At 37.9% G+C, this 17,704-nt stretch overlaps 2 long non-coding RNA genes across 3 annotated transcripts in view; one reads left to right on the top strand and one right to left on the bottom strand.

Moving 5' to 3' along the window:
* Nucleotides 1–17,704, top strand: part of LOC120477097 (uncharacterized) — a 283,701-nt gene that overhangs the window by 26,698 nt on the left and 239,299 nt on the right. The window lies entirely within an intron of this gene.
* LOC148965209 (uncharacterized) lies at nucleotides 309–16,418 on the bottom strand. Of its 2 annotated transcripts, none has more exons than XR_016150014.1 (5): nucleotides 16,257–16,418; nucleotides 6,203–6,414; nucleotides 3,007–3,031; nucleotides 2,854–2,917; nucleotides 309–2,003 (listed from the first exon to the last, which is right to left on the bottom strand). It is a non-coding gene; the product is annotated as an uncharacterized LOC148965209 (long non-coding RNA). The 2 variants fall into 2 exon arrangements; XR_016150013.1 differs by having other exon boundaries at nucleotides 310–2,006; nucleotides 16,257–16,417.

Below are 17,704 nucleotides of genomic sequence, written 5' to 3'. Positions count from 1 at the left end.
CTACCAGTATTAACTTTCACATGCAGTTACACATTAACCTACCTACCTACAAGTATTAACTTTTAGATGCAGTTATACATTAACCTACCTACCTACCAGTATTAACTTTCACATACAGTTACACATTAACCAACCTACCTACAAGTATTAACTTTCACATGCAGTTACACATAAACCAACCTACCAGTATTAACTTTCACATAGAGTTACACATTAACCTACCTACCTACAAGTATTAACTTTCACATGCAGTTACACATTAACCAACCTATCAGTATTAACTTTCATAGTTACACAAAACCAACCTACAAGTATTAACTTTCACATACAGTTGCACATTAACCAACCTACCAGTATTAACTTTCACATGCAGTTACACATTAACTTTCACATACAGTTACTCATTATCGTTCGCATGCTGTTACTCGTCATTTCACATGCAGGTACTCATCATTTTTCACAGGCAGGTACTCGTTAACTTTCACATGAAGCTACTCATTAACTTTCGCTTGCAATTACTCAACAACTTTCTCACGCAGTTACCTATCGATTTTCACTGCAGTTACACATTAGCTTTCACATGCAGTTACACATCAACTTTCACAAGCAGTTACTCGTCGCCTTTCGCATGCCGTTACTCATTAACTTCGCTTGCAAGTTACTCATTAACTTCAGTGCAGTTACTTATCATTTCACATGCAGCTACTCATAAACTTCGCTTACAAATTACTCATCAACTTTCAGATGCAGTTCCACATCAACTTTCTCTGCAGTTACACATAGACTTTCACATGCAGTTACCGGTTAACTTCGCTTGCAGTTACTCATTATCTTTCACATGCTTGCTACTCGTCTTTCACATGCAAGTACTCATATCTTTCACATGCAGCTACTCGTTACCTTTCGCATGCAGCTACTGGACATTTTCCGATGCAGTTACATATCGATTTTCACTGCAGTTACACATTAGCTTTCGCATGCAGTTACACATTAACTTTCACTGCAGTTACTCGTTGCCTTTCGCATGCAGCTACTCATTAACTTCGCTTGCAAGTTACTCATTAACTTCACGTACAGCTACTCACCATTTCACTGCAGTTACACATTAACTTCGCTTGCAAGTTACTCATACTTTCACCTCAAGTTACTCGTACTTTCACCTGCAGTTACACATTAATTATCACACGCAGTTACACATATGACTTTCGCAAGCATTTACTCAACAACTTTCACCAGCAGTTACACATTAACTTCCACTTGCAGCTACTCATAAACTTCATCTGCAGATACTCATCAACAGTAACATGCACTTTACTCACCGACTTTCACCTGTAGTTACACATAGACTTTCACTGCAGTTACACATCGACTTTCACAGCAGTTACTAAATAACTTTCACATGCAGTTACACATTAACTTTCACATGCAGTTACTCATTAACTTTCACATGCAGTTACACATTAACTCTCACATACAGTTACTCATTAACTCTCACATGCAGTTACACATTAACTCTCACATGCAGTTACACATTAACTCACATGTAGATACACATTAACTTTCACATGCAGTTACACGGTAACACTTTACAAAAAGGTTCGTTAGTTAACATTAGTTAACTACATTAGTTAATATGAACTAATAATGAATAGCACATATACAGCATTTGTTAATCTTTGTTAATGTTATTTTCAACATTTACTAATACTTGATTAAAATCTTGTTAACATTAGTTAATTCACCGTTAACTAACATGAACAAACAATGAACAGCTGTGTTTTCATGAACTAACATTAACAAAGATGAACAAATGCAGTAACAAATGTATTGCTCATGGTTAGTGCATGTTAGTAAATACATTAACTAATGAACCTTATTGTAAAGTGTTACCAGTTACACATTGTCGGTTAAAAACAAGAAAGTGGCTAGTAAAAACGTCGAGTGGCTGGTCGATTTTGAAATCCACAGTGGCCGCCGGTGGACAAAAGAGTTGATTTCCATCCCTGCTTGGTAATGTCAAGGTGTCATAACAAAGACATCTCAAACAATGTCATATTTGCATTAAAACTTTCATAACTGAGCAAAAGACACTTAATGACAGTTGTCACAAACATGCATAAACCTTCCTTCATATTCATAATACATCATGTTAGTCTTATGCATACCCCTTCAAGTAAAGTGTTAGCAAAGAATGACTCTGAGACAGTTCATAAGAGAAACGTGTGCAGGATTCCATGTTGCAAGAATGCTGTCTTGACGAAGCCTAACTTGCTTCATAAATGTAATATATTTTTTAATATTTAATTTATCAGTCAGAGCAGGAATCAAGGCTACATTCGAATAAACAAAGCCAGCGGAGCGATTATCTCTGTCCATCTTGAGGAATGAAAACGGTTGAACCAAAGAACGTATATTGACAAGAAGTGAACGCTCCATTGCAACACAAGTATTTTGCAGTATTATCTTATATTAATGACCGTTAAAACAAAACTATGTAAACAAAAAAAAACACAGCCACTGTTCAAAGTGGCAATTAAAGTTATAGGATAACGGACACAGCGCATCAATGATCATCATGTTTGTAGCATGATCCAGGGGATTAAAACGTACAAAATATATTTCAGGCCTAATGGAGTTGGTAACTAATAGAAGTAGTAAATGTGTAAAGTTGCATACAATGGAAATACCATAGACTGTAAAAAATATGGACAAAGCGTCTGTGACGTCACTCATAGACTTTCTGAAGAACAGGTTTGAGGCCGTTTATGGGGGGTATGGGCGGCACCATATTAGAAAATCTTGAGAAATACAAAATACAAATGTTCAGAAATACAAATGTATCAGAAAGGATACAGAGATGCGTCGTGTCAGATCATGGCCAAGACGTCCAATTCCACTCGGCGCAGCCCGTTATCAGCTGTCAATCAAAGTTAACCGCCCTTATTTTTCATACATTTTACATCCAAATACGATCTAAACTAACGAGTTAGAAAAAAATTCACTCACCTCACAGTTGTCAGGCACTCAGAACCTATCGAAAAATACAATAAAAGTCAAACTGTAAACATATGAATTGATGCTGTGAAAACGGACATTTTAATGTGAGGTCTATGGATATTCATAGAGAATTGCCGCTTGGGAAAAATTAGAAGAAAAAACTACCTCAAAAAAACTGTTATCTATGCTGTTGTCCAGTAACTCCAGTTGGAATTTTCACCCCAAAATGGCGGCCCCGCTCCTGAAGCGCCACCTAGTGGCTTTTACCAAAAAAGCATCAGAGTTTTGCTTCTTGTTCTTCTATACTCTTTGGTTGAACTCTGACCAATAAGAGGATCGTTTTATACATGTGGCTTGCATAAACACATTTTGGTACGCTTTGAAATGTTGCCTTGTGAAAGCAAACCGAACGAGTAAAAAATTAAATCCGTGCTTCAGAACAAAGAAAATGACCTACAGGTATGAAAATGTAGCCCTACACTGCAACCTATGGCATGAGTTGGGCTTTGCTTATCAGGTTTTCTGATAATCAAGTCATTTTGTGTGAAAAGACAATGGTCATGAAAACAGTAGACTTCCTTTTGGAAAAAAATACTTTTGGCATTTGGTTGGAGAGACAGAAGGCACATGCAAACTTTCTTTCTCAATTGGCTCATTTTGGCTTTCATGGGCTCTATAATAACATTTTCTACTAGGGCTGAACGATTTAGAAAAATTGCGATTTTTTTTTAACCAATATTGCGATTTAATATGCGATTTAAAAAAAAGTTCTTTACCTTCTGTATTAGTCGACAAAGACAAGCAATAAATCATTGTACAGTAGAGATGGGAATCTTTAGATAGCTCATGATCCGATCTAATTAATTAATCTTAATAACTCTTAAAATATGTATTTAATTACTTGTGTAAAAACACATACTTTAAAAAATAAAAAACATTTAATTAAACCAATTACATGTTAAGAATTTTAAAATAGGCTATATAAAATAATATAGCTTCAAAATATAAAAGCTAGTAAATAAAGAGAAACAAAAAAAGCATTACAAGCAATTAACAAAGAGTGGTCTCAGTATTTAAAAGTAGGCTGTCTGAATGTTTTTCATTCAAGAGCTGGAGTGATTTCCCCTCAGTTTAGATATGATAAGCTGCATTCACACTAATGCATACATCTCTTTTGAAATTGTAAATGTGGTTTGTCCTGTTGGTTTAAGATATAACTGACCGTGTTCACATTACTTTCGCGTCATAAAAGCATTTTGACATGCAAGTACATTTAACGAATGAGTCGCTTACGGCCGCGTGCACGAGCGCTCTTCACAAAGCACGCGTTAGTATTTTAAAATGAAATCAGCCTTCTCAGTGATTTTCATAGTTTTAATATATAAGCCAACTGCATTCCAAAAGACATAAATAATGCCTCTGTGAAGCATTTGTTAAGAAAATTCCCACGGGAGAGAACGCGCACTGCAAGTGTAACGTTATAACATCAAGCAAAGCGGCAAAACCTGTTCAATGAAGCCCGCGAATGTCCTTGTAATTCGGTTCAGTCCCGAACTTTATGAAATAACGCTACTATGTTTCGGAAGGTTCGAGCGGTGTCGTGTGTGTGAGTGAGGAAGAGAGAGAGCGAGAAAATAGAAGCAAGCAGAACGGTTCGTTTCTAAAGCACGCGCAGCGTCATCACGCATCTGTGTTTAAAAACTAAGCTCAGACTCGATTCTGAAATTCTCTGAATCGATCCAGGATTGTTGAGGAGAGAATAAATAACACAATATCACATACATTAAAAATAAACTGTTCTTTTCTGAACGCCAAACCGCGTAGCGTGGCAAGTTGATGCTTTTATCTTGCAGACTGCTTTTCTCTCGCGTGTCACGTGACCAGTGTAATCGCAGCTCTTGCGATTACAAAATCGCGTTTCATCATATCACGATTTTATCGCAAATGCAATTAATCGTTCAGCCCTATTTTCTACCTCATGAATTTCGCTGAATATGAATATCTTCATAAATGGATATTAAAGGCTTTAGCTGTGCTTTGCCGCTGGAGTATTATAGAAACCCACATTTTGCTTAAGCCGAACAATAACTCCTGGCAAATAAACCGTCGAGGTATAAAACGGTTAACGGTAAAGCTGTAAACGTGCGTGGCAGAGAGCAGACCTTGCCTATATCAGAGCAACTCAAAATTTCGACCCAAAAAAAACGACAGTGGTACCCCTGTGGGTTTTTTTTTGGTGCGAAAGAATAAGTTTCTCCAATCTTCTTGAAACTCTGGATTCTGATAGAGGGCCATGAGACTTAGACCTGAGTGCAAAAATGGAGGTTCTAGACCCTTCCAGAGCTGAGATATTGAGATCCCACTTAGCATTTATGCCATTATAAATATCTCAATATGTCAGCACTGGAAGGGTCTAGAGCCTCCATTTTTGCACTCAGGTCTAAATCCCATGGCCCTCTATCAGAATCCAGAGTTTCAAGAAGATCAGAGAAACTCAAAATTTCGACTCCAAAAAAAAAAAACGACAGTGTTACCCCTTACGTTTTTTTTTTTTGGGCGAAAAATCAAGTTTCCCCAATCTTCTCAAAACTCTGGATTCTGATAGAGGGCCATGAGACTTAAACCTGAGTGCAAAAATGGAGGTTCTAGACCCTTCCAGAGCTGAGATATTGAGATCCCACGTAGCATTTATGCCATTGGGTTCGTGGACGGTGGAATTATGGGACGGCGCTTGGTGCTACGGACTCGGGGGCCCTAGCTGAGTGCAGTAAAATAGTTTTTATCATGACAGGAACTTTAATTAAAATGTCCCAAAAAAAAAAACACTACCCAAATCCCCATTCAATAGATTGCCGGTGGGATCGCGTCCAATTGCAGCTAATTGCATGAACTGCGGAAAAACTTTAAAAATATATAGTGGGTTATTGGACAAATAGTGGGTTTGTGGGATGGAAGCATGGCCTGGGAGTGGTAACGGGACGTTTGGTAAATATAGTGGGTTATTGGACAAATAGTGGGTTCGAGGGGACCGGTCAGTGGGCGGGGGGCCGGTCGCCCTTACGAAGCGGTGGTCGGATGGAGACCTCCAATGATTCCACGCTCATTCACGGCATCATCAAGCTATGCCTTTGTTTAGAATAAGCGACTTCTAGTGGTGAAACTTGCATACTGTGCCTTTAATACAGAATCAAGAATTAACACCAACCTCTTTGTTCTTCAGTATGTTTCATTCTGCAGTGTTCTGGATCTCATGTTCTCACTGTCCTGTTTGTGTAAGCTCTTCCTGATGGTTTGATGCTCGTCTTCACTTGTAGCTGAGGGAAATATTCCAGCGTTTATTGGTGAACTGCAGTGGGGGGAGCTTCACTGAAGGAGGAGTTTCACTGGAGGAGGAGGAGCATCACTGAAGGAGGAGATCTGACAAAATCAATAAGAAAACACATACTGAGTTTGTTTTTATACTAATTTACACATTTTAAATGTTTACGCCCACCTTTTCTATCTAGTAAAGTAACTTTTAAGTTAATTAATCTCAAAGGTCTGATTTCACAGACAGGGCTTGGATTAAGCCAGGAATAGGCCTTTGTTCAATTAGGGCATTTAAGTAGCTTTTGGGCTAGGGGTGTAACGATACCCTCATGTTAGGATTCGATATATATCATAATAGTGAACTCCGAATATCGAATGATATTGCGATACTGCAAGACATATGGTAAAAGGTAAACAAAGAAATTACTGTTGATTAAAATGCTAAATTTGGTATTACATTGGGAGTGGAAATGAAAAGGTTTGGACTTGGTGCTGGGAAACCAATGCACAGGACCACAGACACCAGAATAAAAAGAATTCATGATTCTGAAGCTTAAAATACAGAATTATATTTAGATGAATATGCTTGCAATGTTATTGGTAACATAGGACATTTGGCATTATCAGAACTGACAAATATCCCCCTCATTGCTTTATTATACTCAACATAATACAGTAGTTTAATGTAGTACCACCGACACTAAAACTCTATAAACTTGAATTTTTTTGCATACAGTAATTTTCATTTTGGGTGAACTACACTCAAAACCGTTTGTTACTATCCGCGCAATGCCCTGAACACGCACTAAATGTAGACTATCTTGAATACCGCATTGGAGCGTATCCCATCATGCATTAGGTGCGGGAACTCACATGCCCCGAAATCACAAGATGATGAGGAAAACATTCCACTGCAAGTTAAATGAACTACATTTTACATGTAATTTGGTAGAAAAACACATTGTTAAAGGTGCATTGCGCAACTTTTCATGTTAAAAATAGCCGTTTTCTAACCCATACATGCTTAAACAATCGCCTGATGGTCTGAATGAGCCCTTCTTTGATCACTGCGATCGCCTCTATAACCCTGTACAGTGAAATATATAAGAGGGATTCGGGCTCGAATCTGAGACTGGGCGTGACGTCATGCGCGTTCACGCTCGCCTGGCTATGTCTGGCAGGTTCGTGTAGCTATTCGCCGCCGTTCTCCGTATCAGAGAAGACAACTCGAGCGACACAACTCTAGTCAGCTTTCCACAAAAGTAGACGATGGATTCAAAGGGGCTGTTTACACCTGGTCACTTCATGTGTCTTCTGTGATCGGATAGCTATTCGATCGTGAAAAGACCAGGGTGTAAATGCCCTCCGAAACGCATTCGAGACGGATTTGAATTCGATCGCTCAAACCACTTGAGGACGTGGTCTGTGCCGTATTCCAGACGAAACTGGACAAGTGTAAATGCATCTGGTTGTTGAAACCAAGCTATATGTCATGATATTTTAGTCATATATGAATGACGACGCGCATCACCTGAGCAGCTGAGCTGAGCCCCTTCATCAAGCGCCGCAATCTATCGCAAATCAAAGTGAATTAGTGAAAGTAAGTCGCAGACGCTTAACACTACCATCTTCATTAAAAGTAAAGAAATGAAATGATCTTACCAGTTCTGTTGCCGATCTCTCTTATTGCTGTCTTTGCTGATTTTGAAATTAGCCGATGATTAATAAAATCCAGCTCATATCTGTTGCTTTCGGTGACGTGCACTTCATTAAATCTGTATATGGCGCGGAAAGAGACCGGCTTGTAGCTCATTACAAACCCCAACGCAAACTCCACGTGAGACAGAAAATAAAACTTCTGTCTGTCCAGTGCCATGCGTCGGAATAAGACGAGAGTCAACATCGGGAAGCTTTCAACAAACGGAGAGATCACCGGTCGTCTCTAGGGCTCAAACGGGTCATAGCCTATACAAAGTGATAACTGAACGTGTTTCCATAATAATTCAATCATAAGTGGATACAGTAAGCACAGGGAGATAGATGGAAACAAAAACCGAAGTTTTCTACTACCCCCGTTTCCCCCTCTCACACAAGTGTGTAATTTACTCGAATGCCTTTCCTTTCATATATTTTAAATGACTTGCAGATTTATTACTGTATTACCTCATTATGACTGTAACAAAAGATGTGTGCCGCACAGTGTGCGGCTGATGCTCCTTAGTTATGAACAGCTCGTGCAAACGTGCGTATGTGTGTTCCTCCATGAACGCGCACAGCTCTGGTTGCAGTTTCGCTTGTCGCCAGAGGGGGCGTAGTTCTGCAAAAACTCAGAGACTTGCGTTTAGCTCCTTTAAAGTGTCATTATAATGTTGCAAAGATGGTATGTGTATTTTGTACATTTGCAGCTGCTTTTTAAATCACTTAATTAAAAGCACCATATTTTTTAATTATGCCTTTTGTTACATTGGGACTACTAACCAGACATTGTTGATTTTAAAATGCAAAGAATTGAAAATTTAAATAAAGCTCTGTAAACACTTGCATTTTTGTGTCCCATTGGGTAATCAAAAGTTCTAGTCATCACACCTACTTGAACACTTGGGCTAAATGCAGGAAATACCTACATCGTGCAAGTACACAAGTGCAAAGACCGCAAGTGTGGTCCTTCAAAAAACAAAAACATTACTAATGTGCATCTTGAGACAAAACAATAGCACTGACATTTTAAAATGCACTGACATTTTGCTGCTAGAAACAGATTGTTACAGACTGTATACTGAAAGAATAAAAGTGGTCTAATGTTAAAATATTATTTCTCAAATGATACAGTAAAATTGCAGGAACATAAAGACTAATGAAACCCATCTTTATCAAACATTGTAATTCGCCGATATGAATAGTTAATTTTCTACAACTATGTTACACATCTAGAAAGGAGCAGACGTCGTTTCTGGTGCAACACATTTTATATTGGGGCTTTGCATGCAATCCTGCAAGACAGATTTAACAGTGCACAGTCAATCATCAGTGGAGCATCTCAATTTGGTGTGTTATCTGCTCGTCTCTGCATTAACTGCTATATTGTGCGCATTCTCACATTCAGTATGACATTTAATAATTGCTCATTAGGCCACCCTTAAAAATATTCTTGTTTGCCGTAACCCGACCGACCCTGTCAATTTAGGGCCGACCCAATTTTTTTATTTTTTTTATTTTAGTCCGACCGATTTGCCGGTTGTAACCTGCGTTCAGACCGACCGATTTTTTTTTTTACTCTTCAAACGACTAATTCAAATTCAATAAAATAATATTTATTATATTTTAGTTAGTATTGTGAAAGTTGCTTGTGTCTACATAGCCTACAAACGTAGGCTACGTTCTTTCTTAAATAAAAACCCGTGGCGTCATAGTCATCAGATTATCAGTCTACACCATTGGTTTAACGTTACGCGTGTCACTATATGGCTTACGTTCGCTCGTTTCAGTGTTCCCGCTTGGTACCCGGTATTAAAAGGGCAACGGGGCTGAATATCAACCATTTCTATAATAAAAATATTTAACAATTTGTCTGTGATGCAATTTTGCTATTCGCAGTCCAGAAGAGAGAGCGATCTCTCATCCGGAGCCACAGCGCGCACAGCACGACAGCCCTGCTTAATGAGTGACAATGAGGACAAAACGTGGTTACACTTTAGATCTGGGATATTATTCTAATTATATTTTAGATTTCCGCTTTCAAAGATTATAAAAAGAAGACATTTGAGATAAAACCATTACAGACGCATTCTGTCTAGCGCAACTTCCTTCTCTTCACAGCGTTGTGCTGTCATTTCTTCCTAAAACCCAAACGTACCATCAGAATCAGCACGATCGGTGATTGTTGTAAAATGCAGTCTGTACTGTTGCTAAACTGCGGACGCGTTCAATCATTAAAAGAGCTACTAAAAGCACAAACGTCTGCGCAAGAGACGTCACGTTGTTCACGACGCGCGACGCGCGCTCCGAAATGCACTAAAACGAGACAAGAAAAGTAGGCTATCGCCTCATTTTGGGCTTCATGTGCGCATCTAAACCATCAAATATACATAAAATATAAAATGACCTGCTCTGAGATTCATTTAAACACAGTTTATGTCTTAATTGGACGTAAACAGTTGGGAGAAAATGATGGTGCATCAGTCATCTATTACAGTAGTTCTGCATTCGGTCTTAAAGGGGCAGTAGTCTAATAAACGTGACGATTGAGCCAATGCGAATCAAACAACAAAAGGCAGATACAAATCACTCACAGCTCTTGAATGAATAACTTAAACTTTAATAAGCATTAATCTAACTATGATAAACTATGCAGTGTCATTTTACATTTGATTACTAGCTAAATTAAATTTCTTTTCAGAGAGAGCGACAGACTTAACTGAAAAGTAGCTAATTTTAGACCTTCCTGAAATTAAAGCACTGTGTATATAGGCTAATTTGTATCTTTGTTTAATTGTATTCTTTGTTTGACCATGTGTTTGTACTTGTTTTTGCTTATCTCATGTATATATGCATAACAAATAGATATTTTATACATTTTGTGACTAGCCTAAAATGTAACTGGTCGTATTTTGCATTAACACCTAGCGGTGGATGCACAGTTTGAAGACCCAGTCAGTGACGTCACATTATGCAATTTTTTTTAAATTCACGATCACCATCTCCAAAATTGTACCTTTTTTTTTTACACTGAATCTTGGAAAAAAAAATATAGACCTACCTACCGACCCTTTTTAAAAAAAAAATTGCTGTTACTGCAAACCAAAATATTTTTAAGGATGGCCTTATAACATTCCCTGTTGCTCACTAACCTAAATTAACATACAGTTTGCAAATCAAACATGTGAACATACAGTATATCTCGCCCCATATCAAAAATAACAAATAACCCTCGTTAAACTTAATTTGAACCTATACATTTCCCTTTGTCTGTTAAACACTTTCCAAAGTACATACATTCTCTTTCTCAGCATGACTTGTTTACTCTAAATAACACATTACACTTTAATGTTCTCTCATGTCACATTTCACGACTCTTTTATATCATTATTGAGCAAATCACTTCGTTTGAGTTTCACGTATACCGTGAAACCGTGATATTTTCTGAGACGATTATCATACCGTGAAAATCTCATACCGTTACAACCCTATTTCTAACAATGGAAAGATTAATGCAAATGGGTGGAGTTGCTAGGGCTGTAACATATACCATATAAAATCGAAATCGCGATACTCAGGTCCACGATACTGTATCGCGATGTGAGAAGGCAGAATCGCGATACACCCCTTCCACCTCCCAGTTATCTTTCCCATCCAGATCCAATGCTATCTTTGAATTACTATTTATATTATTTGAAGTTAACATTATAAAATATGTAGACCTACACCACAAAACTAGTTGAGGTTAAATTAGCCAAAACTGAAATCCATCAAAATAATACATTCTCAGAAAATGCATTTAATACCAATATATTGGCACTTCTGTTTATATATCCATAGCCTACTCCCTTAATAAAATCCAGTACGTCCACACATTAGAAAAATACAAGTCTACACTTGCATTTTATATTTAATATGAAGGAAATACACACGCGTACACGGACGCGACACAAAACATCTTTAATATTTAGGTAGCAAAAATATAGCCTATATTTTTTATAATTCTGTAAATTACACTGTACAAAATAAATACTAGAATGCCCACCGAATATATTTATATATTTATATTTACCATATATAGGGCGCACCGGATTATAAAGCTCATAAGATACTGCAGTCAAACGTTTGACTGGGTTTGCGTTATGCATCCACTATGTGCTAAAGGCTAAAGAGAATGTAGCGAGTGCGCGGCGCCAGAGGTGAGGCGTTTATTTAGTAAGCATGAGCGCGCTGAAGCGGGCACGTACATTCGCAGCCTGACCCATATGAGTATTCAATGTGCGAGGCTCGCTAACAGCAACAGTTGGCTGTTTTGAATGAGACGACACGGTTACCGTGAACAACGGGGAGCGCTTTATGCACGAGCAGCACCGGGGACAGTGGGTCTGTTAAGAGTGCGGGCATGTGATTTACACACATAAAAATACGTACTACTTTTTTTTTCTTCGTCATTTTCTTTGCTTTATTTGTGGTAGTCCAGTGTTCCTCTTTATGTTTGGCGGTTTCGCCGGGTCCCGCATGGAAGTTAGAGAAAATAGAGGAGTCAACGGTTATATGACGCCATAAACGGGCGACGAAACGGAAATAAAGAAACGTCCCGTGTCTTCGAATTAAACTATTTCTCCGTATTTGAAAGTTGGTGGAAACTGTCGGGATAATGTAAATACACATCTAATAGAAATATATAACATAGATACAGTTATTTTTGCTATTTTTAAAGCAGAAAAATACATTTTGTGGTTTTAAAATGACGGTACACGGCAACCTTTTCACGACTTCAAAGACAGACGCAGGTAATCGCACGCGCTCTGCTGATATATCTGGCTACACATCATCACCAAAATAAAACAGTCTTGTTATCATATTACATTATATACTTGTTTAACATGTAATACATGCATGAAGTTCAAAACAAGAAGGGTAGCCTTATAAAAAATATATAGTTGTACCATCATATAAATACACATTGAAAGAGGCTCTATCCCACATTAACTCAGCACGCGCACACTAGGACAATCGCGATCCCCAAGTGAACACTGCAAACGTCACTACACTCCAATGGTTACTCCCCAGCCCAGCACAGCACACTAGAACTCTTGATCGGGTCAGTGACGTTTTAGAATTTCAAAACAGTAAAAAAATACAAATTAAAGGACAAAGTAAATATAGCATTTTTTGTGTACATCTATGTGTATATTTTTTGTTTTTATTAGTGCCCTTTATAAAAAATAACAATATATGACATTTTAATGTGTTTCTTTGTATACAGTCCTTGAAAATGTCATACGGTAAAACGAAGTGATTTTTTAGGAATAAATTAAATTTAATATTCATGACACAGTTAAAAACAACCATGAATGTAATAGTTGATCTGTAAGTATTATATAACAAGTTGCAAAATATAACCACCTACACCACAAATACTAGATATTTTGTTTTTTAACAACCACAGCATGTCATCTATGGACATTTGTTCTATTTTTTTGCAAGAAATTAGTCAAAAATGCCTTGAAGTTATATATATGTGTATATCATACTAGTTCTCCTCCATTATTTTCATGAACCTTGTAAACAAACGAAGTATCTATTTTTATTTCTTTTAAAATTCAATGTTTTACCATATGACATATTTTGTTTTACCGTATGACATATTACAATTTCAATGTTTCATTGCATTTTTAATGTAATAAATTGATGTAGGCCAATTCAAAATGATTTCAAAGAAACAGGCATCTCAAGTGAACCTTTTTTTAACAGTAGAATATATTTCCCAACACATGAACATTTCTTTTAGTCAACTCAACTCTCTTTCAGTACAAGGAACACATGGGACGTGCTATATGTAAAACATGACAATATCAGTTAGATTTACAACAGTGAGATACACACACACGTGAATAATATATCTACAGTGGGGCCAAAAAGTATTTAGTAAGCCACTGATTGTGCAAGTTCTCCAACTTAGAATAATGAGAGAGGTCTGTTATTTTCATCATAGGAACACTTCAACTATGAAAGACAAAATGAGAAAAAAAAAATCCAGGAAATCACTTTAGGATTTTTAAAGAATTTATTTGTAAATTATGGTGGAAAATAAGTATTTGGTCAATAACAAAAGTTCAACTCAATACTTTGTAACATAACCTTTGTTGGCAATGACAGAGGTCAAACGTTTCCTGTAAGTCTTCACCAGGTTTGCACACACTGTAGCTGGTGTTTACAGTGTTTACTTTTTTTCTCATTTTGTCTCTAATAGTTGAAGTGTTCCTATGATGAAAATTACAGACCTCTCTCAACATTCTAAGTTGGAGAACTTGCAGAATCAGTGGCTGACTAAATACTTTTTGGCCCCACTGTAAATAAAGCCACTTTCCAGAAACATTGTGATGCTGACTTCAACTCAGGCCTATAGATAAGATACTGCCTATACTGACTAAACTGGCACATCCTAACATTACTGGCATCATATACTCTCACATCATATACCCTTTCCCTCCTCTTGGCTAGGTTCTCCTCTCTAGCTGCAGGATCTGCCCTTAGCTTTGCACGGAAACATGCACCCCTCTCCTTACTAGAAAGAGGCATCTGTAATAATGTGAAAAAATGCTTAAAATAGGCAGAAATATATTATATATGTTAAGATTAATTCATAGTAGTCGTACAAACTATATATAACTATTAATAAATAACAGTTAAATGCTCTGTGTCATATGGTATAACAACATGTCATACGGTAAAATCGTTTGTCTGTATGACATTTTTTGTTTGCCCTTATGACAATTTTGTGCTGTGTCATTTATAACAGGCAGTTGCTTGGCCACCTCCTTCCATCTTTACCCTTTACCTTGACTTTTAAACTTTATATTTCACCTGTAAATAAATATTTTTTCAAATTTTAAATGTTTTAAACCCTTTTTTGACGTTTGACCATATGACACCCAAATCTGTGACACATGTAACTCACTTGGAAAAAGTGAAATTACCCCAAATGTAGGAGCAAAATCTTAAACTTGCCTTCAACTTGGCTGGTCTTCAGGGGTCCTCTGAGTAATATCATCAAATTTCACATGACTTAAGTCATTAATATCCAGTTCCAAAATGGCTTCTAAACTTTGTTTTACCGTATGACATAGGGAAAATGTGTTTTTGCGGAACAATTTGTTTTAGATACAAATGACATTTCTGAAAGGACTATCTTACTGATACTTTAATATGCTTATCTTAAGACTTGAAAAAATATGCCAAATGAAAAATTGTATCATTTTTAAACATTTTTAATAATTTTAAATACAATTGTCTTAAATAACTTTAAGTGAATTCCGTTTGTCCGTATGACATTTGACCACATTAATAGTCTAAAAATTACCTATTTTTGAAATTTCACACAATTAAGAACAGTGAGGAGGACAGATGATGTGAGATTAAAACATGTATATAATTTTAAACCTATTTTATATTATTATATAATATTTATTGCTCCTGGAAGTGCAAATCAGTGCGGCACGTCACTGACTCGATCACACTACAATCCGTTTATCAAGTGGAAAAATCATCGTCCTTGGTCCCGCGTACACAAAGCAATGGGCGTACACACTCTAAAATGCGCAACTCTCACATGTACACATTCACACCCACACATAACTCATGAAATGGTTAAAATATAAAACACTTCCCCGATTTCCAGGCAAATAAGACCCCGCCCAGAGGTCTCGGGGAACGGAATCAGCCGTGATGAATAGTCCACAGAGGCAGCACGCGTTGTTTGTCCGCGTTTGTCCGTCCCAGCCACAGCAATCACAATAATGGCATTAATTAGTCCTTCTCACGCTAGGTTCTCTTTAAGGATCACTGGTGCTGCACGAGTTCTTTATTTTATGCGAGACGCAGCTCTTTTAATCGCTCCAGGAACAAGTGTCCAGCGCTCCTATACCCCCGTCCCACTATTACTAACTACACCGATGAAGTCTCTCTAGCTAGCTATCTTCGTTGCCGGACAAACCCTAATGGTCTCGAGCAACACAAAGCGTCCCCGTTTCCCTCCGAGCGCGAGAAGCCAATCACGTCCCCACGAACTTCCCCTCTGCTCTCTTAAATGTCCTCCCGTCCAGGTGAGATCGATCATCAATAAGGACATCTACGAAAAGGTTCAGACGGGCGGAACCAACGCCAAACAACACAAAAAGATACACCCCCACGCCATTCATCACACTAGTTTAACACATACGATTTAAACACAAGGTACCGTGTTTACTTACATTTGAAAACCCCCGCTGAACTCCGCGATGTTGATAATGACGTATGCTCTCCCGTGGCCTCCTGGGATAGAAGAGTAGCCTATCCATCGGATGTATGAACCAATGTCGTCCACGCTGCTGGCCAATGCAGGTCGACGTCTGCACCTGGCGGCCATCTTGTCATAGGCAGCTCGCTCACTCGTAACATATGCTGCGTCCCAATTCGCTTACTTATACTACACCCTAAAAGTATGTAGTCTTTTTGTGAGGAAAAAGTACATACTTTTGAGTGTGTAGCAAAAGAGTAGGCAAGCTTTGGGACATACTATCACGTCATCTTTAACGGACAGCTCTGTCGCGTGCTGCGTGCATTCTGTCACCGTAAACTGCCCTGTCAATCATCTTGTCACAGTTAAAATCCTCCATTCTATCTAATTTTATTTCCTACCGTTTCGGAGCGCACGTTCATCTGCCAGTTGTGGGTCTTTCATGCTCTCCTCATGTGTTTGCAATTTGAATATAATGATGCATTTAAAACGTAATGGCTAAACGTGTCTTTTTCACCTTGAAAATAATAAATGTTTTTGCATTTTAAATAATAGACCATTTCTCAGTGATCGTCAATAAAACAAAATCCCATTTTTCTCGGTTTAATGAAAACCAATAGGTCGTTATGGTAAGTTTAAGTTTCAGTGTAAGTTTCACGTTTGAGGGGGTTAAACCGTGACATCTACACGTTTTCCAAAGTGAACCAACGTGATTATTTCACGTCTTGTCGTGATACCCTAAGCCACATTTTTTTTTGGATTGAATAATAAAGACACAAATCTACCTTCATATTTCACCCCCATAAATCCACTTTTCTCAGGATGTAATTTTTTGTCAAGTAAGTTGCATTCAAAAGGGAGGGCTAAGATAATACACTCAGCTGGAAATTGTATTTTTAAGTTCACTTATCTGTTCTAAAAATCCGTTCAAAAATGTGATGACGTCACACAATAGCAGAATGCTAGCGTGTTCTGGCCAACAATGGGCAAACCTGTAAGAAATCAAAAGGACATAAGTACTCGTTCATTCGACTTTTGGCCTATAATCTATATTGAACTTGCGGAATCAACAATAAAATCTATGTTAATTTAACGACAAGCAGGTGAAAGAGACACGTTTTAGCCGTTTAGCCCCATAGACTCCCATTCATTTTGCTCTCGCCCGCGATCACCTCCAGTGGAATTCTAATGGAACTGCAACCAAGGTGATGCACAATGGGACTAATAGGAAGTGCCAAGGCTCTCCGTTAGACGGGCTCTGAGTTTAATACGTTCACACCGGACGTGAATAACGCGTCAAATTCGCGTCTACCGCGTCTAGTTTGACGCTCGACCACTTGTGTTAGACAGGAGATATTTGACGGTGATGGTCTAGAAACTTGTCAGGAGAGAAGGAGACCGTTGGGGGTTTTTTGTTTGAAT

The sequence above is a fragment of the Pimephales promelas genome, chromosome 24 (assembly GCF_988280905.1).
Source record: "Pimephales promelas chromosome 24, fPimPro1.hap1.1, whole genome shotgun sequence".
NCBI classification, from domain to species: Eukaryota; Metazoa; Chordata; class Actinopteri; order Cypriniformes; family Leuciscidae; genus Pimephales; species Pimephales promelas.
Note: the sequence above shows the minus strand (reverse complement) of the source record. Positions and strands in the feature narration are given on the sequence as shown.